We start from the raw sequence: 21,068 nt of genomic DNA, 5'->3' as shown, positions 1-21,068 counted from the left end.
TCTAAGCCTTCACACTTTCTATTCTCTCTCCCTTTTCTCATTGACCATTCCACCCCCAGAAAATGGGCTGAGCCTTCCATGTATTACTCAGGGAAGATTGACTCTCATCTGAGGCAAGCTTTCTGCAAGCTCTAAGTAACCTTTGCTTTTGGTTAATGAGAAACAAGAGTTTTTCTTCTTCTTTTTGTTAAGCTTTGGTTTTTTGCAGCGCAGCTTCCCCCCAGATCCTGTCTGCATGACTCTGCGTTTCTGCATTGGAAGCAAGAACCTTACATAATCTTTCTGTAGTGGCTGGTTGCTTGCCAGTGCAGCCAACTGCAGCATGGGAGGAGGGGGCAGGGATGCCCTCCACTTTGGGGGCATTTGAAATTGTGGATTTGGGCTAGGGGCAGGCATGGCATCTCTCCAATGCTTCTTGGTTTCCATCTTATTTCCATCTGGAAAGCTTGGCTGTTTGGCATAGGGAAAATGACTTGCAGGTTGGTGTCATGGCTTTAAGTCCTAGCTCTACCATCATCTTGCCTTGTGACATCTAATCCAATATAAAGTGATTGAAATGCTTTTTATTAAGTGGCTGCCAGAGCAGAAAACATGCTTGCTGCTAGCTGAGATACAAAGTTCAGGACAGCAAGGGTCAGAGACTAGACACTGAAGCCCAAGAGATGGCAGTAGCTGGAGCACTGATAAGAGTTTCTGCAGAAAGACTTGGCAGAGAGAAGCCTGTGTGTACACACTTGAGCTAGCATGGCATGCTCATACATCAGGTCCTGGCATTGATTGGGACAGATCACCCTGCATTTCCCAAACGCAATTATCTGAAACCTATGAGTAAAGGGAGTAGGAAGTTGGTACAGCCTGGATGTACTGTGTTTGGCCCAACTTTGTGGCCTGGGTATGGAATGTCCTTGTAGCAGGGAGCCAGTCGCTGCTACATTACATGGTCCAGCTTGTTTTGCCACCAAGGACGAAGGATCAGTGAACAAACTGCCTCAGTCTGATCTAGGACTCCTTTCATCAGGACCCCTCTAGCTGAAGTGCCCAAGCCCTGGGACATAGCCTGTGAAAAGACCTAGAAAAGGGATATGGAATGTTATGGAGAGCCTGTAGGCTGGCTGGGATAGAAAGGGCAGAAGGAGGAGTCCTATGCCACACATCTGAAAAGAGCAGCTGGAGCCAACTTGGGAATGGCTTGAAATGACAAAGGAGTTTGTGCTTTAGACTAGGACAGGTCATGGTCCAACTTTGCACTTTGACCCTTGGGTTCATGTAGAATAGACTGCAGTGTGGACAGGTGAGGCAAGGAGACCAGTCCAGGGGAAAGTGACCAAGCCTAGACTTAGAGTTACTGTATGAGTGGAGAGAAGGGAATGGCTCTGAGCTTTACATGGGCTAATGCCTGGGGAACATTTTAGGTGTGAAAGGCAGTGTGACAGAGAGAGCTAGCTTCCACCGTAAGAAGACCTGGTCTCAAGTCAGGTCCTGCCTCTGACACGTAATAGCGGGAGTCCTTTGGATGGTCACTTGAGCTCTCAGGGCCCTTGGCCACTCTCCAAGATTGCAAATTGGAGGGTAGATGCTGAATGGTCACTGAGAGCTCCCTCAGCCAAAGAAGTCATAGATTCAGTCCAAATACACAGATGAACTAGGAATAGGGACAGGACCTGTGATTTCATTGGCTGAGGAAACACCAGTGTAGATCATCCCATTCTTTAGAGAGCTGCCTAGAAGCCTGAGAGACATGTGACTGGCCCTGGGTTAGAATCCAGGGTGGACCAGAAGGAAGACCCCAACCCAAGTCATCTTGGCCAACTCTGTTTATTTTGCCATAATGGCCTCTTGGATGTGGATATAGTAGTCAGTCAGGAAGCATCTAGTTAATGCCTACTAAGTGCCTGGAACTGTGTGTATCTGCAGGGATACCAAGAAAAGCCATGCCATGAAGAAACAAAGGGCATTCTAATAAGCGAGACCTCATGTACCCAACTAGGAACATACAAGACATACAGAGCAAAGGAAGTTACTTTGAAAGGGTCGTCATTAGCAGCTACCTAGTACATCCTTAAGACACAGAAAGTCTTTCCCCCAACAGACTATAAACTCCTTCAGGGCAGGCCCTACTTCACTTTTGTCTTTGTATCCCCAAGACCCTGGAGCACGTTAAATATTTGTGTAATGGTTTCAGTTGTGTTTGACCCCATTTGGGCTTTTCCTGGCAAAGATACTAAAGGTTTGCCATTTCCTTCTCCAGCTCTTTTTACAGCTAAGGGAACTGAGCCAAATTGGGTTAAGTCACTTACCCAGGGTCATACAGCTAGTGTCTGAGGCCAGATTTGAATTCAGGAAGCTGACTTCAGGCCAGGTGCTCTATCCAGCTCCACCTAGATGCCTGATGGGAAATGCTTAATTGGAACTGACAAGACCTGGCAATTGATGGGCAAGAGGAAAAGTTCATAAGATACACCTGAGGGTTGAGGGTACCAACACCAATGGTTGGCACAAGGCAGGTGCTTTATAAATGTGTATTGAATTGAAGCAGTTCCTTAAAGTAGGCCACTGCAGTGCTTCTGGTGAACAAAGCCTGTGGTGGCTAATCTCTTCCATTATTGCATTTATGCGAAAGAGAAACAAATGGAATTCTTTAACAAAATTTCTCCTCATTTTGTATTGTGCCTTTTAAATGGAATCAGTCTGAAATCAGATTGTAGCACTTTGGTTTGATAATAATTGGGCTTGGAAGACATTCTTATATAAGTGGGTATTTAATAAGAGCTGGCATTTCCATAGCAGGTTAAGGTTTGCCAAATGTTATCTTGATGTCAATTTGCCAATAGCGACATATGAAATTAACCCTAGGAATTTCTAACCTTTAGAACTCCAAATTTCAGAGTATTAATGAAGCACTTCTGTCAGGCATTTAACTCCTAACAGAACAGGAATACCCTCACAATATTTCTCAGCCTTGGTCAAGGTCTCAGCCAAGATCAACCTTCAGGTATGATAACAAGTTTACATTTCTATATAGACCTTTAAGGTTTACAAAGCATTTTACGTATCTTACGCTATATGATCCTCAGAAGTGCCTAGAGAAGTAAGTCCAATCATTCCTGTTTTACAGGTGAGAAGATGGAGGCCAAGAGAGATTCAGAAACTTGCCTATGACCACAGTCAGGAAGTGTCTGAGGCCAGATTTGAACTCAAGTTCTCCTGACTCCAAGATCAGCATTCTATCTGTTATAGTACTTAGCTGTGTTACAGACAAGGACATGCCATTCCACTTTGGCATGCTCTCATTGTTTCCCTGACCTACAACCTCAATTGTCCTTTCCATCTGTTGGTCCTGGCTCCACCCTCTGGGATCAAACAGAAGAAATCTAGCCTCTCTTCCACTTGATGGCTTTCAGATGCTTGAGTTCCATCACCTAGTTCCAGCTAGTGCTTACGGAAGTACCGCTGTAGAGAGCACCACTCTCTATAGACCTTGACCTAGGAGCATCCAGCTGCATCTTGTCCTCCAGAAATATCCTGAGGACACACGCATGAAGGCTCCTTGTACCCAGTCCCTCTGACCCTCTTCTTTTTAGCTCCTTTCAGGACACCAAAATATCAAGCGAAAGGCCACGTCAGGCAGACTGTAAATGAGACTTGGCACTACACAGAATCAGGGGCCAGAAGAATTACTCGAAAGTCATTTGATTGCTTCCCTGGCTCTCAGCCAGACCTCTGACTTTTCAGGCACACACAGAGCTTTGCCTTCACTCGCTGTTATTCACTGAGTACCATCCATGTTCCAGGTGTTATGGAAACCATTAGCAGCCATAGCAACATACGTTATATGAAAATACTTTCTTTAGTGTTTCCAAAGGCTCTGCCCCTATCAGTGGTGCATACTCCCTCCACTGATAAAGATAGCCACCCCTTTATGACTAACTTGATCCTTTCATAACATCTCATGTTTATCAAAACATTCATTTGCTCATGACCAGGCTTTTGGATATGACCTCTCTAGATTTCAAGAAACAGTCTTCAGATGACATTCTATTCCAGGGCCTATCCCGAAAGTCTTTACCATCTGGCTGGACCTGCTAGGACCTTCAGAACTGTAGACATGACATTTAAGGACTCAGGACATGTGTTAATATATATAGCTCTAAGTCTATTTATACATGAGAGAGGCAAGGTGTTAGGTATGGCAGGTAGAGTCCTCTTCAGAGTCACAAAGTCCTGGGTTCAAATTCTACCTCTGAGGTATTCTGTCCGTGTGACCCTGGGCAAGTCATTGAACATCTGAGTGCTATAGGAAACTCTTAAAAGTTCTCAGTGGCACTGTGAGTGCCTAGCACACAGTAAACACTTTAAAAATGCTTGGTTGGCAGAGGGGTTTCCTCATCAGGATTTACTTTTGTCATAGCATTCAGAAGTGAAACAATAGAGGGGGATAAAGAAGCAATAGGAGGGCAAGGTGGGTAGAAGTAGAGAAGTCAGGAAGGATAGGAAACAAAAAGTACAAACACAAAAACAAAGCTCATGGGGAAAATACATGTCTATATATGTATGTACATGTCTATATGTATATACATATATATGTATATATCTATACCTCTAGAGAAACGTATCCAAACTTAATTGTAGCCTGGGCGGGAGAGAAAAGAAAAGGTAAAAAGTACACACCAGAGAACAAAAGAAAACATACAAGAAAGGACGGAGAGCTATCACCACAACGTGTGGTATTTGTCATACAGGCTTTCTGGAAATGGAAATTTATTGTTACACATTTGGAATCCTCTCATGTTCTGCTATGTGTATGGCACGCTTCTCCCTTCTTACTTCATATTTAAGTTTATGATATGTTGTTTCTTTTCTCTATTTTGTGTTTGTGTTCTAGTGTTTGAGTCTAAAGTAGAATTTTAAAAAAGAAATGAATGAATGAATGAATCATAAGCACATACACACATACATGTATGTATAGGTACATACACACGGGTATCATCGAGGAATGGTTAGAAGGCTGACCTCAGAGCTGGCAAGACCTGGGTCCATGTTCTGCTTTTGGCCTGTGCTGGCTATGGGAGCCTGGGCAAGGCCTAAAGCCTCTTTGTGTCCTAGGAAACATGTGAAAATGGGAAAAAAAAAGAAAAAAAAGGAGCCAAGCTGCAGAACTACATCATTTTTTAATGCCAGGGAACTTCTCACATATGACTCTACACCTGAGACAAGACAGAAAGTGTGGACGTTTCAGACCTTAAAACTCTATGTTTGTCATACGCACACATATACACACAATGTGTGTGCATATATAGCAGCTATGCATGTATTCACATGTGTGTGCATATGTGCATCACCATTACAATAGTGAGAGTGTGTAACATTTCTATTACATAGGAGGACTTGGTTCAATGTCCAGCCTCTGTCGCAGACTGCCCATGTCATTAGACAGCTTTCTAAAACTATGAACTACAAGGAAGCATTTGTTTTCATTGATGGAGGGAGTCTCCCCTCTGAGAGCTCTTGGTATTGATGACATCACATGTTCAGTTTGTGGGAGCGAGAGTTTGATCAACAAGGTTCCTCATCCACCGAATGAGTAGACAAAGAGGCAGAGCTTTGTCCAAAGCCTTTGGTTGTCCAGGCCTCTCCCTAGAGGGTATGGGCATGTCCATAGGCACCTTGTAAAGATGAGAAAAGAAAATGCCTAAGTTCCGGTGACTGAGGTTACCCCAAGTTTGGCTTAGAGCTGCTCCTTGGAACCTCCTAGGGAATTACTTTTAGTTACTGGGGATGTGCCTCCAGGTGATTGGATTGGTTTGACCTCTTAGTCAGCGGTCTCTTGGAAATATTCCTTTGGGTTAACCTGGAGAAGTGAGTGGGCCCCTTCCTTTCTACTCCTTTGTGTCCTGTCTTGGAGCTATGCAGAGCTGTATTTGGAGATTTCCCAGACCCTGTGAGGCAGTCAGTTGATAAACATTCATTAAGTACTTACTATGTGTCAGGATCCTAAGTAAAACAAAGGACAGTCCCTGCCCTCAAAGAGCTCCCAATGTTGTGGGAAAGATACCGTGTAAACAACTAACTACAAACAAGATGGAGGTCCATGTTTAATTGGGTATAGTCTCAGGATGGGGTGGGCTTTACTGAAAGAAAAAAGAATATGACCTTTTGGGGGCGATAATGAGATCAGATCCAACCTGAACCCAGGGCAAGAAGGGTTTCACATAGCTTGAAGGGATAAGGAGACATTGAGGCAAAGAGTTTGTGTATTCTGGGCATAGGAGTGTCTGATTCCACAGCACAGGGAGATGCTTTGCCATGACCATGCTGGCTGGCATAGAGAATGTAAGGAAGGGAGACTGGAAAGGTAGCTTGGGGTTAACTTACAGGTCAAACAGCAAAGTTCATACTTGATTCTAGTGGGAATCAGAGTCTAATTGGAACTGATTGTATGCTATAGTGAAAAGGACTCTGGCTCTGGGATGAGAGGACCTGGGCTGATATTCCTTCTCAGAGGCTTGTCCTGTCCACGGCATCAGGCAAGTCACCTGACCTCCCTGAGGCTCATTTTCCATGTTTGTAAAAGGAGGTGGTTGGATTAGTTATACTAGGAAGTCTCTTCAAGTTCTGGATCTAGGATCTCATAATTGAATAGGTGGAGTGGTGTGTTAGACGTGCATTTAAGGAAGATGAATTCTGTGGCTAAGGAAGATCAGTGGATTGGAGTGAGAAGAATCTTGAGATGGGGAGACCAATTATACCAGGCAAGACATGATGAGGGTCTGAAATGAGGGTGGATGCAGGCAGCTATGTGAATAAAGATGAAGGGACGAGGCAGGAGCTATATTTTGGAGGTAGAAACAATGAGTTGCGGTAATTGGTTGGATAATTGGGATGAGTGAGAAATTGAGAATGACATTGAGTTTGCAAATTCAGGAGATGGGAAAGATTAAGGTTCCCTTAAGAATAATGAGGAAATTTAACTGAAGCAAAGGTTGAGGAAGAAAGATGGTAAGTTCTGTTGTGGATATGTTGAGTTTGCAAGGCTTATGGGACATCCCAGACTGGCTGGTCCCATGGCCATAATATTTCAGGGTAGAAATGAAAATTGCCCATAGTCAGTAAGTGAAGTAGCATTAGAGGTCATGATGCTAGGGCTGGACATGTAGATGCCTGTGATGTGATGTGTTCATCCTTTGTTGCTAAAGAAGATCATACCATCAGAGAAATAATGACAACTTGCACTTGACTTTGTTTTGAGTGAGGGAGGGCTGTACAGGTCACCAGCCTCACTTCTCCTCCAGAACCATGTGAATCCAGTGACCAGATATTCATCAGGATGACTGGAGATGACCCAGGATGAGGCAATTGGGGTTAAGTGACTTGCCCAAGATCACACAGGTAGTGCGTGTCAAGTATCTGAGGTGAGATTTGAACTCAGGTCCTCCTGACTTCTGCACTGGTGCTCTATCCACTGTACTGCTTAACTGCTCCCTTTATTGATCCTGTATTTATCCTTGTATATACAGTTGTTTGTATATTGTCTCCTCTACTTGCATTTGAGCTCCTTTAAAGGCAGGGACCATGTTTTATTTTGTTTCTGGTATCCCCAGTGTTTAGCACAGTGCCAACCACATGGTAGGTATTTAATAAATGCTTACTATCACCTTCATTTTAAACTTTTGTTTTGTATTTATATGAAACAAAATGAAAGAAACCAAGTTCCATGAACAAAGAGCGACTAAGACAAATACAAAGAAAATTATAATAAGGACATGTGATTGAGTAAGAATCTCAGGAAAGAAAAGAGATATCAATAGGGACAAAAATGGAAACAAATCACAGTAAACTAACAGGTGAAAGGAAACATAGAAGAGTGCAATCCTAAATAAAAGAGCAAATGTTCAGTAAAGCCATAGGCAAAAAAAGAGGAGAGGTAGAGATGATCGTTTTACATTCAGTGTTCCAACTCTCCCACATCTTCTCCAACATTTATCATCTCCTTGTTTTGTCATGTTAGCCAATCTGACAGGTGTGATGTGGTATCTCAGAGTTGTTTTCATTTGCATCTCTCTGATCAATAGTGATTAGAGCATTTTTTCATTTGACTGTAGATAGCCTTAATTTCTTCCTCTGAAAACTGACTGTTCATATTCTTTGACCATTTATTAATTGGGGAATGACTTGTATTCTTGTAAATTTGACTCATCTCACTATATATTTTAGAAATGAGGCCTTTATCACAGACACTAGGTGTCAAAAACATTTCCCAGTTTTCTGCTTCCCTCCTAATCTTGGTTGCATTGGCTTTGTTTGTATACAAAATTTTCAATTTAATCTAAAGTTATCCATTTTACATTTCATAATGTTCTCTTTCTCTTATTTGGTCATAAACTTCTCCATTCTCCATAAATCTGAGAAGTAAACTATTCCTTGCTCCTCAAGTTTGTTTATAGTATCAGCCTTTATATCTAGATTGTGTACCCATTTGGACTTTATTTTGGTATATAGTGTCAGGAATTGGCCTATGCCCAGTTTCCACCACACTGTTTTCCAGTTTTCCCAGCAGTTTTTGTCAAACAGTGAGTTCTTATCCCAGCAACTGGAGTTCTTGGGTTTATCAAACAGTAGACTGCTGTCTGGCACTTCTTAATCCCAATCTAGATCACCAGAGAAAATCACTTAAAGCTTATGTCTAAAAGAGAAATAAGAGCTATATAATATATATAACTCGGTATATAATACAGGTCACATACATAGCAGCCATTTTTCCCACACAAAAGACATGTTTAAAGCACAAAGGGCTTACAAATACTCATTTTTAATTATTATAAAAATGATACTCTAGTGCATGATGAATATGTTCCAGGAGGTTGATACTTGGGGCATTAAAACATCAGACACTTAGCAGTCTGTTGAAGAGTTATTTCACCTTCACTTCATCTCTGCACCGTCTAAACAGCTTACTAAAGGTCCATGTGTTCTGGCAATCTAGGCTGGCATTTGCATTCATCCTCTTCTCAGTAGTAACATCCTCTGAGAAGTGTAGTAGCAAGTGCAGGGAACACTTCCTGTGGTGTAGGCAGCATTAACTGAGGACCTGGGCAACTCCCACACTCTAAAAGTAGCCATTCCTGAAAACTGTAGCTCTCATAAATGATATTCAAAGTCAAATGCTTGAAGAAAGAGCCATAAAATACAAAGAGGAGCCAGGAGCCCATGACTCAGGTACAGAATTACTTAGGCACCCCTTTCTCCAACTGCAAAGTGAAAGAAGACCCTTATTATAAGTGTCAAGGAGGGGTAAGTAGAAGCATTGTCCCTCCCCCTGCCTCAGTTCATGGGAAATCTCAGAGAGAGATTTATAGGTCCCTCACATGCTTGGCAGATGGGAAGAGAGAGGAAAATTAGAGTGAGGTTAGATGTTCTCTTTGCATTTAAAATCTATTGTGCGGGCAGATCTTCCTGCTCAGTGGCCGATAATAAGATAATATATGTTGTCATCCCAAAGATTACATCCTTTAGCACCAATTTCTATAAGTCTCTGGGCTAGCTCAACTAAGGTCTAGGCATCCTCCATACTCCATGGGGCTATCCTTGAGCCAGAGCAGATGGGAGCAGATTCAGCTTATTACTCCTATTAAATTAATGAGTGAATGAGAGGAGAGGAGGGTTAGTTTTTTGTCTTTTTTCTCCTAGGAGTGCACCAAAGAGAGTAATATGTAATCATCCTGGGAAGACTGGGTGGGGTTTTTGAGTGGTGTTAAATGTCCAACAGAACAGACTACATTTTGTCCTGATGACAACGAGGAGTCTCTGAAATATCTTGATCAGGACCATGATGTGTTCAGGCCTGAACTTTGGAAATATTAACTTGGTAGCTGTGCATATGGTAGAAGGAGGAGACAGGCTACAGGGAGACCTATTGGGAGGCCTTTGCAATAGTTTAAATGGGAAGAGGGCTCATTTGATCACCATCTAGACTATGGTGTTGGTGATATGATCAGAGAGTAGGATTGACACAGGAGATATTATGGAAGGAGATGTGGATTAGGCCCTTGGAGGCTCGGAGTGAAGGTCAAGGATGATGCTGAGAGTGTGAACCTGGATGACTGGAAGAATGGTTGAGTCTTTGATAGAAATAGGGAAATCAGGAGAAGAGTGAGTTTAAGGGGCAAGATGATGAGTTCTGTCTTGGATGTGTTGAGTGTGAACTGTCCAGGGGTTATCCAAGTACAAATTTCCCACAGGCAGTTGGATATATGAGGCAAGACCTCCAGGCTAGATATGGAGACTTGGAAATCCTTTGAATAAAGATGGTAGTTGAACCCAGAGGAGCTCATGAGATAACCAAAAGAGCACCTAGAGACAAGAGGGCACACAATAGAGCCATCTGCAGTTAGGAGGGAGGGCAGAGCTGACAAACTCACAAAGGAGACTGAGAAGGAGACTGAGGGAGGAATGGTCATCCCCAAATGAAGAGAACCGGGAGAGAATAGTAACATAGAAATCCTGGAAAGGCAGAATATCCCCAAGTACCAGAAATCATGTAATCCCCATGACCCATTGAGCCTCTCCAAAACAAAATACGCACCGATAACAAACCACCTTCAGCTGTTTCAGTAAGACATCCAGAATCCAAAAGAACATAACATAAATTTCCCCAAATTCAGAAACTGACTCTCCCTGACTTCAAGCTCACTCAACACCCCTCTGCCACCTCCCACACTATCATTACTGAGGCTGTGTTAGTAGACTGAATGATAGACACAGGCTTACTGGCACCTCATTGCCCTCTCCCTCTTTCTAATGCCATACAGATCCTGGCTCTGGCTGTGGAAGTTTGCTTGAGCCTTAACAGCCAGCTTGGCCACACAGCCCTTTAGGACCAAAAGCCTGCCAGGGTGGAGACCTGGAAGTGCTGGTGCTGAGGTACAGAGGCAGTGGAGCAGGTCACCAAGACAGGACAATGTGCACGGAGCTATGCAGCACTGCATTGAGTCTGAGGGAAAGATCTTTGTGCAGCATTTGATCGTTCCAAAGTCACTTGGGCACAGACCTAGGTGGATGAACCATGAAATGATCGTTGTAGGAGGAGACTGAGATGTATGGAGATCCTTCTCAGAATAATGAGTTACTTTGACTCAATGATACCTAAATTCTTATGATGGCCCATGTTCCATGTTCCCCCCAAGGTCTTTACATCCTTCCCAACCCAGGCTTCTGGATGCTTAATTGGAGAGACAGTGAGGAGGCATGGAAAGAAAACTGACCTGAGGAACCATGAACCTTGGATTCCTGGCGGCCCCAACTTTGTCCTTCATTACCTCAGTGGCAGCTTTAGGTCAACCCCTGCCCCTCTCTAGGTCTCATTTTTTTCTCCTCTGCAACAAGAGGGGATGGGCCTAATGATAATGATAATTGACATTTGTTAGCCCTTCAAAGTTTGCAAGGCCTTTATGGACTTCTGTCATTTCAGTCTTGTGAGGTAGACATCGCACCCATTTTATGGATGAGGAAACCAAGGCTCAGAGAGGCCAAGTGATTCCTCATGGTTACACAACTAGTAGGTGTTGGTGGCAGGAATCAGACCCAGGTGGTCTGGCTCCCAGTTCACCCTTATATTTCCTAAGCCATAAAATCTCTCTAAAACAATCTCTTAAATACTAACGTTCTCTGGTAAGCCCAACGAATTTTTTTCTCCTCATTTTCATTATCAGGAAACATCTGGGTTACTTGGAGTCTCCTAAAGGCCCAAGAGACTGAATGGGGTTGGGGTAGGGAGAGAGAAGGGACTGGGCATTACTTAGGCATGTTTGCAAGGCTGTGGTTTTCCCTTGAAAGATGCACTTGAGAGGACGAGAGGAGAATGCTAACGAGGCACTGAGTCCCAGCATTGCAGAATCTCAGCACTGGAAAGGACCTCAACACAAAGCTGAGGAAAGCTCACCCCACCTCATCCCCAACACTTAATGACAGTGTGAGGGAGTTCTCTTAGCAGGACAGGCTGCGGCTGCTCCCTCCTGATCTGGTACCCACGCCTCCAGCTCTCCTCCTGAGAAGCTAATCTCTAAGGAAGGCTAAAAAGATTATTGTTGCCTTGACAACCATAAAGTATCTGAAATTCACTGCTCCAAATTTCCTCCTCTTCAGAGAGATCTTTTCTGCATTGGAATTCCGAGGAATGGAAGGGATGGGAATGGGAATAAATGGAGAAATCTCCAGTCAATCAGGGGGCAGGGTGGACTCAATGTCCCCCATGGCCTCCCCTTTTTTCTGTGCCCTGTTCTCCCTTTACTAGCTACCAGCCCTGAAGTACTGAAACAAGTCCTTTGATGTCTCCCTAGATCTGACACCACTCTGTGTCCGGCTTGGGTCAGAGGGACCCTGAAAACACAAGGACATCTCCAACAGGACTTTTTCATGGAGCTCCCAGGAAAGCTGTGAGGTTAGCCATGGGCATCTGAATGCTTTAATTACTTCAATAGATCTGGAACCCCATTTGTGATGGCCTCCTCCAACAATGCAGCCTCTGTTCCATTCTCTCTCACCCTCCCTACCTGCTGTCCATGTCCTTTAGTCAGACTTCCAGGGGGTCCACAAGGTGGGAAGGACTTTAGAACAAAGTATTAGAGCTGAGAGCAATCTTAGAACAGAGGACAGAGAGTGTTAGAGATCCCTTGGGACAAACCCTTCATTGGACAAAGTAATTACATTCCCACCTTTCTTCTGTTGAAGGCTTTCCTCTAGACCTCTTGAAATCACTGTCTGATCTCAGACACTGGTCTGTAGAAAAAGCCCTCCTGGAGTGAAGTGTGAGACCCAGGAATATGGCAAGCCTGGGTGAAGCCCCACCTTTGACTCTTACTAGCTGTGCAGCTCAGGGCAAATTGTTTAACCTCTGTGGGCTTCAGGCATGTCTCAGACTTTTCTGCAACATTAAGGAAGAGGTAATTGCATTTTCCTCCAGGAAAGGAGTTGTCCTTCCAAAATGACTTACCAGATATTCCGAACTCTGCTATCTGTTCTCTGGCCATCTCCCTCATCCCCCTCGTCCCCCTCCCCATCACAGCTAGGATTCTGGCCCTAGGGTGTTGGACCTTATTTTGCCTGGAGCCAGGCTTCTGTGTCACTCCCTACAGAGCCAACCATAATCTTGCCTTGGGTACAAATCTTGGGTGCTTAGGGTAGACCTCCCGAACTGTGCTCGCTCACAACCACACACAACTCTCACGCTGAAAAGGGAAAATGTCCTGCTTCACACTGATTCAACTGAAGATACAGTCCCATAATATGCTGCCTCCCCAGGTATGAAATATGCATATATCTGATATACACACTCCCATGTATGGATACATATATACTTGTGTATGCATATTGTATATATATGCCTAGCACTTAGCTCAAGATCCATTATGTGTGATTAAACGTTTATAGTTTTCTTTTACTATACATATATGTACATATTATTCTGTGTATATATTGTACACATTGATGTATCTGCATATTGACCAGAGAGTGATTGAATTAATAACTGAAAAGAAAGCACAACTCCTCTTTGAGTCTCAGTTTCCCCCTTTGTCCAATGAAGGGTTTGTCCCAAGTGATCTGTCTTCTGTTCTAAGGTTACTCTCAGCTCTAATACTTTCTGTTCTAAAGTCCTTCCCCACCTGGATCTTCTCTGTTCCTGTTCTGGCTCCCTCCCATATCTGACTGTCTCTCCTGTGACATTCTCTGTTGCACGTTCTAGGTCTCTCCCAGTTCAGTGATGTTTGGTGCTTTAGGGGTGCCAAAGAATAGGGACCCAGTCGCTGACCTAAGGAAGCTCACAGTCTAGTTGGGGATCCTGGCTTTCCAGCTTTCTCTCCCATTTTTCCCTTTCACACACTGTCGGACTGCCATATTCCGTGCTCCCATGGACACATTTAGCATATATATTCCTTCCTAGGAGCTTTTGCCCACACTGTATCTTGTGCTTCGAGGCCAACCTTTCTTGATGACCCAGCTGACATCTCCGAAACCTTATCTTTCCTATTTCTCCAACCAGGCCATAAGCTCCTTGAAGGAAGGGCCCATTCCTTGTTTATCTGTTCCACCTACTGCACCACTCATGGTCTTCTGCACATTGCAGATACTCAGGTTAATGGGTTCAGTCAATGAAGGAATGAAAATATTTGATTCACTAAGCCAACAAATGCACATTAAGCACTTATTATGTGCAATGCACCATCCTAGGTAGAAAGGAAACTCAAGACAGTTTCTCCTCTCAAGGAGTTTATATTCCATCATGGTTGGGGTCAGGCGTCACAAGAGGGACAGAGAAAATTCAATACAAAAATGTAAAAAAGAACCAGACCATTTTAGGAAGGGGGGCATGCTAACGATGGGGAGGGGGGAGACTGGAAGGCTCTGCTCTAGAGGAAATGCAGGTTCCTATGAGGCAGAGATGAAAAGGAAGCCCATTCCAGATGTGGGCGCACATCTGGGGAGGCTTAGAGAGATGGAGTATGGTGTGCAGGGAACTCAGGCAAGGGGCAAAGAGCTGAGAGGTACAGAGAACTCTGGGGGAAGTCAAGGATGGTGTGGCCTGCGCTCCTCACCCTCAAACCTAGATGCATCCTAAGAGTTCTGATGAAACTAGACTTGGAGAGGCGCACCCCCAGCACCTGACCAGGCGTGACTGAATGTGCTCCCAAGTCTTAGCCTCTGTTTCCTCATCCTCATCAGACAGGCTGCTAGGTGGCACAGTGGGTGGATTATAGGCCTTTGAGGAAGGAAGACCTGAGTTGGAATTCTGCCTCAGACATTTAATGTGAACCTGAGCAAAGCCTTTAACATCTTTGGGCCTCAGTTTCTTCATCTGTAAAATAATAGAATTTGTATAGGATCAAATGAGGTAACATTTATTAATGTGCCTTGTAAACCTTAAAGCCTATATAAATACTGCTTATTATTATTTACTTCAAATTATGATACCTGGACATTCCCTGTGGAGTTCTCTTCTCACCCTTGTACCACTTCTGACTCCTGTCGACCCTTTTCCTGTATGTGGACTCCAGTCAACAAGCGTTATGAAGTACTTACTGTGTACTAAGTGGTCCGAATAACTCTGTTTTTGTCCTTTCTTCTAAGCCAAGCTTGCCTCTGTCTCTCCCTTGAAAGTCCTCTGGGATATCCACCTACTCCCTCTGATCTCTCCCCCTTTTCCTACACTTATTTAGCTACTTCTCCCTTTAGACTGGAGATTCCTTGAAAGCAGGTTCCAGGTCTTCTCTCTCTATCCATTGAACTAAGCTTAGTGCCCTGTACATAGTGGGCCCTTAATCATACGCTTGGTGATTTGAATGGAATGGGGGATCCTGAGTGCGTTGAGCCCCCAGCATGGTCTGAAATGACTGGCCTTTGCTCCCAGCATCATTAGCTTCCATACCTTTTCATTAGGGAGCTGACTCGAGTATGTTTCAGAAGAGCCCCTTTTAGGTGGGGGTGTGTGGAGGGGCAGGGGTTTACATAAGCCAGCATGATGACTGCGGAGCAGCCTGAATGCGGCTTCCCAGATCTATATTAAGACATCAGCAATGCAGCTCTGATTCGGGGACTGCAGTATGGGCAGGCTGCTCTTGGTCTCCTGATCCAGGCTCTCTGCATTATTCATGAGCAGCAGCTTTAGCAATGCAGCCCAGGAAATGCCAGCCTCCTCTCCAAGCTTCCTCTGCAGGGATTTACTCCTGCATCTAGGGAAAAGTTAACTGAGGAAGTCAGGAATCTCCCTGCCAGTCATAACTCTGAGGAGCCCTTTTCTTTAGAGAGAGTACCGACCTCCTGGGCTCATCACCTAGATCCAGTTAACTGTGGTTAGAAAGTCTCATGTTGGATGAATGTTTTCTATTCCAGGGACCCCTTTTGTATCGCCATCTCACTTAGAACCAAAAAACCACTGGATTAGTCAGGATTCTGCATCCTCTGGGACAAGAGATGAGGTCAAATATCTGGCCACCATTTGTCCAATGACCCAAAATGACCATCATGGTGGACTACTTTGCTTATCTCTCTACCTAAATGCTCCAGGTGGTGTGTAACACCCCCCAAGGGACAATGTTGGGTTTACACACAATTCCATTCTGTCCATTCCTTCTCCAAGCATCTATGACATTCCTACTACACTCTAGATGCTAGAAATAAAAAGGCAAAAATAAACCACTCCCTGCTTTCAAGGTTTTTTTTTTAGGGGGGGAGGAGGGGAAAAGAAATATCTCTGCACAGATAAATGAATACAAAATAGAAACAAAGCCAAGTCAAATGTGTAGAAAGTTATCAGTGTTTTAGGTACTACGATTCAACGAAGGCCTCTTGTAGAAAATCCTACTGGAGCTTAACCTTCAAGGGAACTAGGGATTCAGACATGAAAGGCAAGGGACTGCATTCCAGGCTCAGGGACTGTCGCCTAGGAGCAAGTCACTGTCACCAACCTCATGGCCTCTGACAATCAATACACTTTGGTGCTCTCTTTGCCTGAAGCCTTCGACAACTTCCAGCCCAGTCCAGCACACTAGACTTTCTAGGAATGGTGACAAATCCAACCCATTCCAGGCAGAGAATGTAAGCAGAGACACAAAGAGGAAATCACCAGGTAAACAGGTAACCTGTCAGGGAAGGTTACATTGCCTAGCCTCCAAGGGGTCTCACTTAGTTCTTAGGCTTTTTTTCTTGTCAACAGTCAGTCAAGAAGCACTTATCTAGGCCTCCTCTGTGACAGGTACCAGAACATACCCAGTTCTACAGCCAGAGTATGAAGGCTTGATTAAGGATCTCCATCCCAGAGGCTTGGCCTCTCTTGGTTTTCATTAGCCTCTCCCTACAAGCTTTGCCAGAGCATGAAAGCGATTGGTGCACTTACTGGGACTGTTGGTATCTTCCTGGTGTCATAGCCCAACTGCTCTGCCCCTCTGAGAGTGGTTCAAGAGGCTAAGAACCTGAAGGGGCCTCATGGCAGAGCAGGAACTTGGGACAATTGACATGGGCAGTTGTGAATGGTGTTACACATTGACTAGCTCAATAGGGCTTCCTATAAATACACATTTTCAATGCCAGAAAATCTAGTTCAGGGGATGAATTTTGTTATAAGCTTGGTGGTACGTATTGCAGTGAAGGCTCCCAGCCTTAGACAGCAAAGCTGGCAAACTTGCATGGGGTTAACAGGCCAAGGCTTTGTGCCATCTCAGCTTGGAGGTCAGCGAGGACACTCACTGTGGGGTCACTCTGGTTGTGAGGAAGTAAAAACAACCTGTGCTACTTCCACCCAGTACAGAACCAGAGGGTCCTGTAAGTAGAACAAGCAAATACTGCTTCTGTAAGAGAGCTTGGCAGTGTCTGAGCCCATTGATTTATTCTCCCCCAGTCTCCTTTTCAGACTAACCTCCTTTTTGGATCATGACTGGAACCTTTAATAGAGTCTCATTAGGGAACCAGATTCTTTGTTGCAAAAAGCAGTGACTGGAGAGCCAGAGAAGTCAGGAGGAAGGCTGACTTCACTCAGGAGACAGGCTGACTTCACTCAGGAGACAGTGAGTTCTGGTTTGGCCACATGGAGTTTGAGTTGCTTATGGAGTCTCCAGCGGATAAAGTGGGCCTGGAGCTCAGGATGCTAGCTAAGTCTGGACAAAGAGACCTTGGAGTCATCAGCAGAGAAGTAAAGGAACTCCTGGGAGCTGATGAGATCATTAATACAGAGAATTTTAGAGAAAGAAGATAAAAACGTTAAATAGTGTAGGGCCAAAGCCACAGATCCTTGGAGTAGTCTTTCCTTGTTCGTAGGACTATAAATTTAGAGATGGAAGGGACCTGAAAGGCCATCTTTCCAACTCCTTTATTTGCAGTTTCAAAAACTGAGGACGATGAAGATTGAGGCTTGCTCTGGGTCAACATGCTGTGCAATAGCAGAGCTAAGAATTGAACCCAGGACTTTGGAGTTTAAATCCATCCACCTTTCCACTGTATCAGACATTGAACCATTAATGGCTACTTCTCGGATACGGTTTCTCAGTTGTTCAGTTGTGTCTGATCCTTCATGACCCCATTTAAGGTTTTCTTGGCAGAGATCCTGGAGTGGTTTGCCATTTCCTTCTCTAGCTCATTTTACAGATGAGAAAACTGAGGCAAATAGGGTTACATGACTTGCCCAGGGTGGCATAGCTAGTAAGTGTCTGAAGGCAGATTTGAACTCAGGAAGTTGAGTCTTCCTGACTCCAGACCTGACTCTCTATCCACTGCATCATCTATTCAACTGGTATTAAATCCAACTTAGGACACTCCTCATCTCATCCACAAGAATAACATGAGAGTGCAGGTAAGTCATTCTCCAACACCCCTTTCATTTACCACTTCAATGACATTTCACAAAAAGGAAATGAGATTAGTTCTTACTTGCCAGAGAAAGAAACTAAAAGATAAGTTCCCATGGTCCAGATCACACAGTTGGGAAGTGGCAGAGCCAAGTCAGCCCCCTCATCCCAGGCTTTGTGTCCTCCCATTGTTCTGGGCACTAAGCAGCCAGTGTGTGTTCTGGGCTGTTTGGGATGGTTAGGGAACTCACATGCACATTTCCTAAGCAGCTGTGAGGAGCTCACCCCATAAAGTCTTCAGGGATGGGGTGGGGAGAGAGAATGAGAGACAGAGAGACAGAGAGAGGCAGAGAGACAGAAAGAGACAGAGACTGAGAGAGACAGAAAGACTGAGAGACAGAGAGAGAGGCAGGGTCAGACACACTTTTGTGCTCAGTGATCTTCCTCTACGGTTCTCCAGGAACCAAACCAGACCAAACCATTTGCAAACTATAAGGCATGATGGGAAAAGTGGCAAAGGCTGTCCCAGCATTTACTGGTCTGTGAGCCAGACAGAAGAAGGGGTAGAAGAGCACTGATTGCAAAGGACCCATCTCATGCTGTGAGTCACTTGGTAGCAAGGAAGCAGCCCCACCTCCTGTGGGCCACGGAGTAAAGTCGTGTCTCACACACTGATGTATGACTACTTCCCAGCAATCGTGGTGTGATTCACCAAGTACAAACTCATTTAAAAATGCCAATGAATTCTTAGAAGCATTTGTTGTCACATGTTTCCTCCATCACTAGGTACCCATAATATAATCCCTGCAGTTTGGAGGGCTGGGGAATTTTTTAAAAATCATGTTTGAAAGGAGTCTTCAGTTAAAAGCGTAAGAATGTGAACTTCTTTAGTGTGAGGATGTTTTTTCTCTCTGTATGTACAGCATTTGGCAAAAAACTAGGCAGCTAATGGGTGTTGTGATAATTTGTGAAGGTTACCACAATAGTGGTAAAGCTCTGGACCTCTGATAGGAGAGATGAATCTCAGCTTTGGTGCTGCCAAGGCTCTGTGGTCTTGGCCAAGTGACATCACCTCTACGGGCTTTGGTTTCCTCATCTATAAACTGGCATTGATAATATGTGCACTGAACCTCACATGGGGGTGTTGGAAAGAAAACACTTTGTAAATTTAAAAACACCTTCTATAATGTGAGTTACAATTATTGCAAAACAACATTCTTCAAAGTACTTCAGTATCTGCTTTTGTGGCTCATGAGTGGGGTTGGTCCTGGGCAAAGAGGAATGCAGTATTGCCTTTTGGCTCATGGTCCAGTGCTAACCGAGGGTCACTTGACCTTGAGGTCACTGGTCTGGATTACAAGAAGTTAAGTGTGTCAGGAGTCATTCAGTTAGCCTGAGCCATCATTCCTTCAGTTATTCAACATTCATCAAGCCCCTGCTGTATGCCTGGTGTGTGGAGAACCTATCAGAGACTCAGACCCCACCTATTTGAGGGGCGATTTGAGTGTCCTAGAGATAGAATTTATTTGTGTACACAATATATATCTCCTCATTAGATTGTAAGCTCTGTGGGAGAAGACTGTGTATCATTTTCAGACTTTGCATCCTTGGTCACGGGTATGAGACTCAGTTTTTTTCCATTCTGTTCTATGTACCCCTAGTCTGGTCCCCCTAGTCTAGTCGGCTAAGTGCCACAGGAGATTGATAGAGCCCTGGGCTTGGAATTAGGAAGACCTGAGTTCATATCCCCTCCCAGTCACTTGTTAGTTCTATGACCTTGGGTAAATTACTGAACTTCTGCCTGCCTCAGTTTCCTTATCTATGAGATGGATACAACAGTAGCACCTGTGTTCCAGGGTTTTTATAAGGATTCTTTGCGAACTTTTAAGTGCTATCTAAAAGTTATGGTTATGGGTATTGTTTAGTCTAGCCTAGCCTAGCTGGATGTAGTTGCTTCCATTGCATATTATAGTAAATAAATATTCAATTTCCTTAGTGCTTTAAGGTTTAAAAAGAACAAGGCAAGGGACTAATGTGTGTTTGTTGAGCTGAACTGAAGTTCGTTGACGTGAAGTCCATAGAAGGGCCCCAGTACGTTGGGTGAACCCAACATAGAAAACTTCTGGAGGCCATGGGCAAGAGTCATCAGTCTGGGGAAGTCTGGAAGAATTGGGGTAGAGGGAATATCTAAGCTGATGCGATTACAGATATATTGTGAACTTGAGACTTGAATTAAGCTTAGCTGGTAAAATATAGCATCCTGTGTATTGTAACAGGAGTTCAGAGAGGGGGTGTGATGGATGACTGAAGTGCTTAAGGAAGGCCTCATGGAGGAAATATCCCTTGAGTTGAACCTTGATTGTTGAGTAGAATTGAGGCAGATAGAGGAGGAAAAGGAGGTTATTTTTGAGAGGGTAAAAAGTATGAATCCCAAGGGATAGGAATGAGCATTTCATGTTCATGAGAAGGCACTTAAAGGGGGTCCATCGGGGAGGAAAGGGAAAGGATGTTGGGGAGGTGAATTAGGGACTCACCTGTTGGGGACCCCTACTGGGGGCCTTGAATGTCAGGCAAAGATAGTTGGGCTTGATGAAGAAGGCAATAAGAAACTGCTGTTCTGGTAAGGATGAAAATTGTGTTCTGTCAAATTGACCCTGCAGCATCTCTCTGTGGAATTCTGGAAACCAGTGTTCCATATCAAGACTTTAGCATGGCATAGGTCATTGAATACTAAAATGACAG

General features: G+C 44.2%; 1 long non-coding RNA gene across 1 annotated transcript in view; it reads left to right on the top strand.

Moving 5' to 3' along the window:
* The window catches only part of LOC140528869 (uncharacterized), a 159,563-nt gene extending 143,386 nt beyond the window's left edge, over positions 1 to 16,177 (top strand). The window contains exons 3-4 of the long non-coding RNA XR_011975328.1: positions 12,333 to 12,433; positions 15,880 to 16,177. This is a non-coding gene — a long non-coding RNA (uncharacterized lncRNA). The remainder of the gene's footprint in view (positions 1 to 12,332; positions 12,434 to 15,879) is intronic.
* The last annotated feature ends 4,891 nt before the right edge of the window (positions 16,178 to 21,068 follow it).

Source organism: Notamacropus eugenii, chromosome 1 (assembly GCF_028372415.1).
Source record: "Notamacropus eugenii isolate mMacEug1 chromosome 1, mMacEug1.pri_v2, whole genome shotgun sequence".
NCBI classification, from domain to species: Eukaryota; Metazoa; Chordata; class Mammalia; order Diprotodontia; family Macropodidae; genus Notamacropus; species Notamacropus eugenii.
This window is presented reverse-complemented; position numbering and strand designations above follow the sequence as displayed.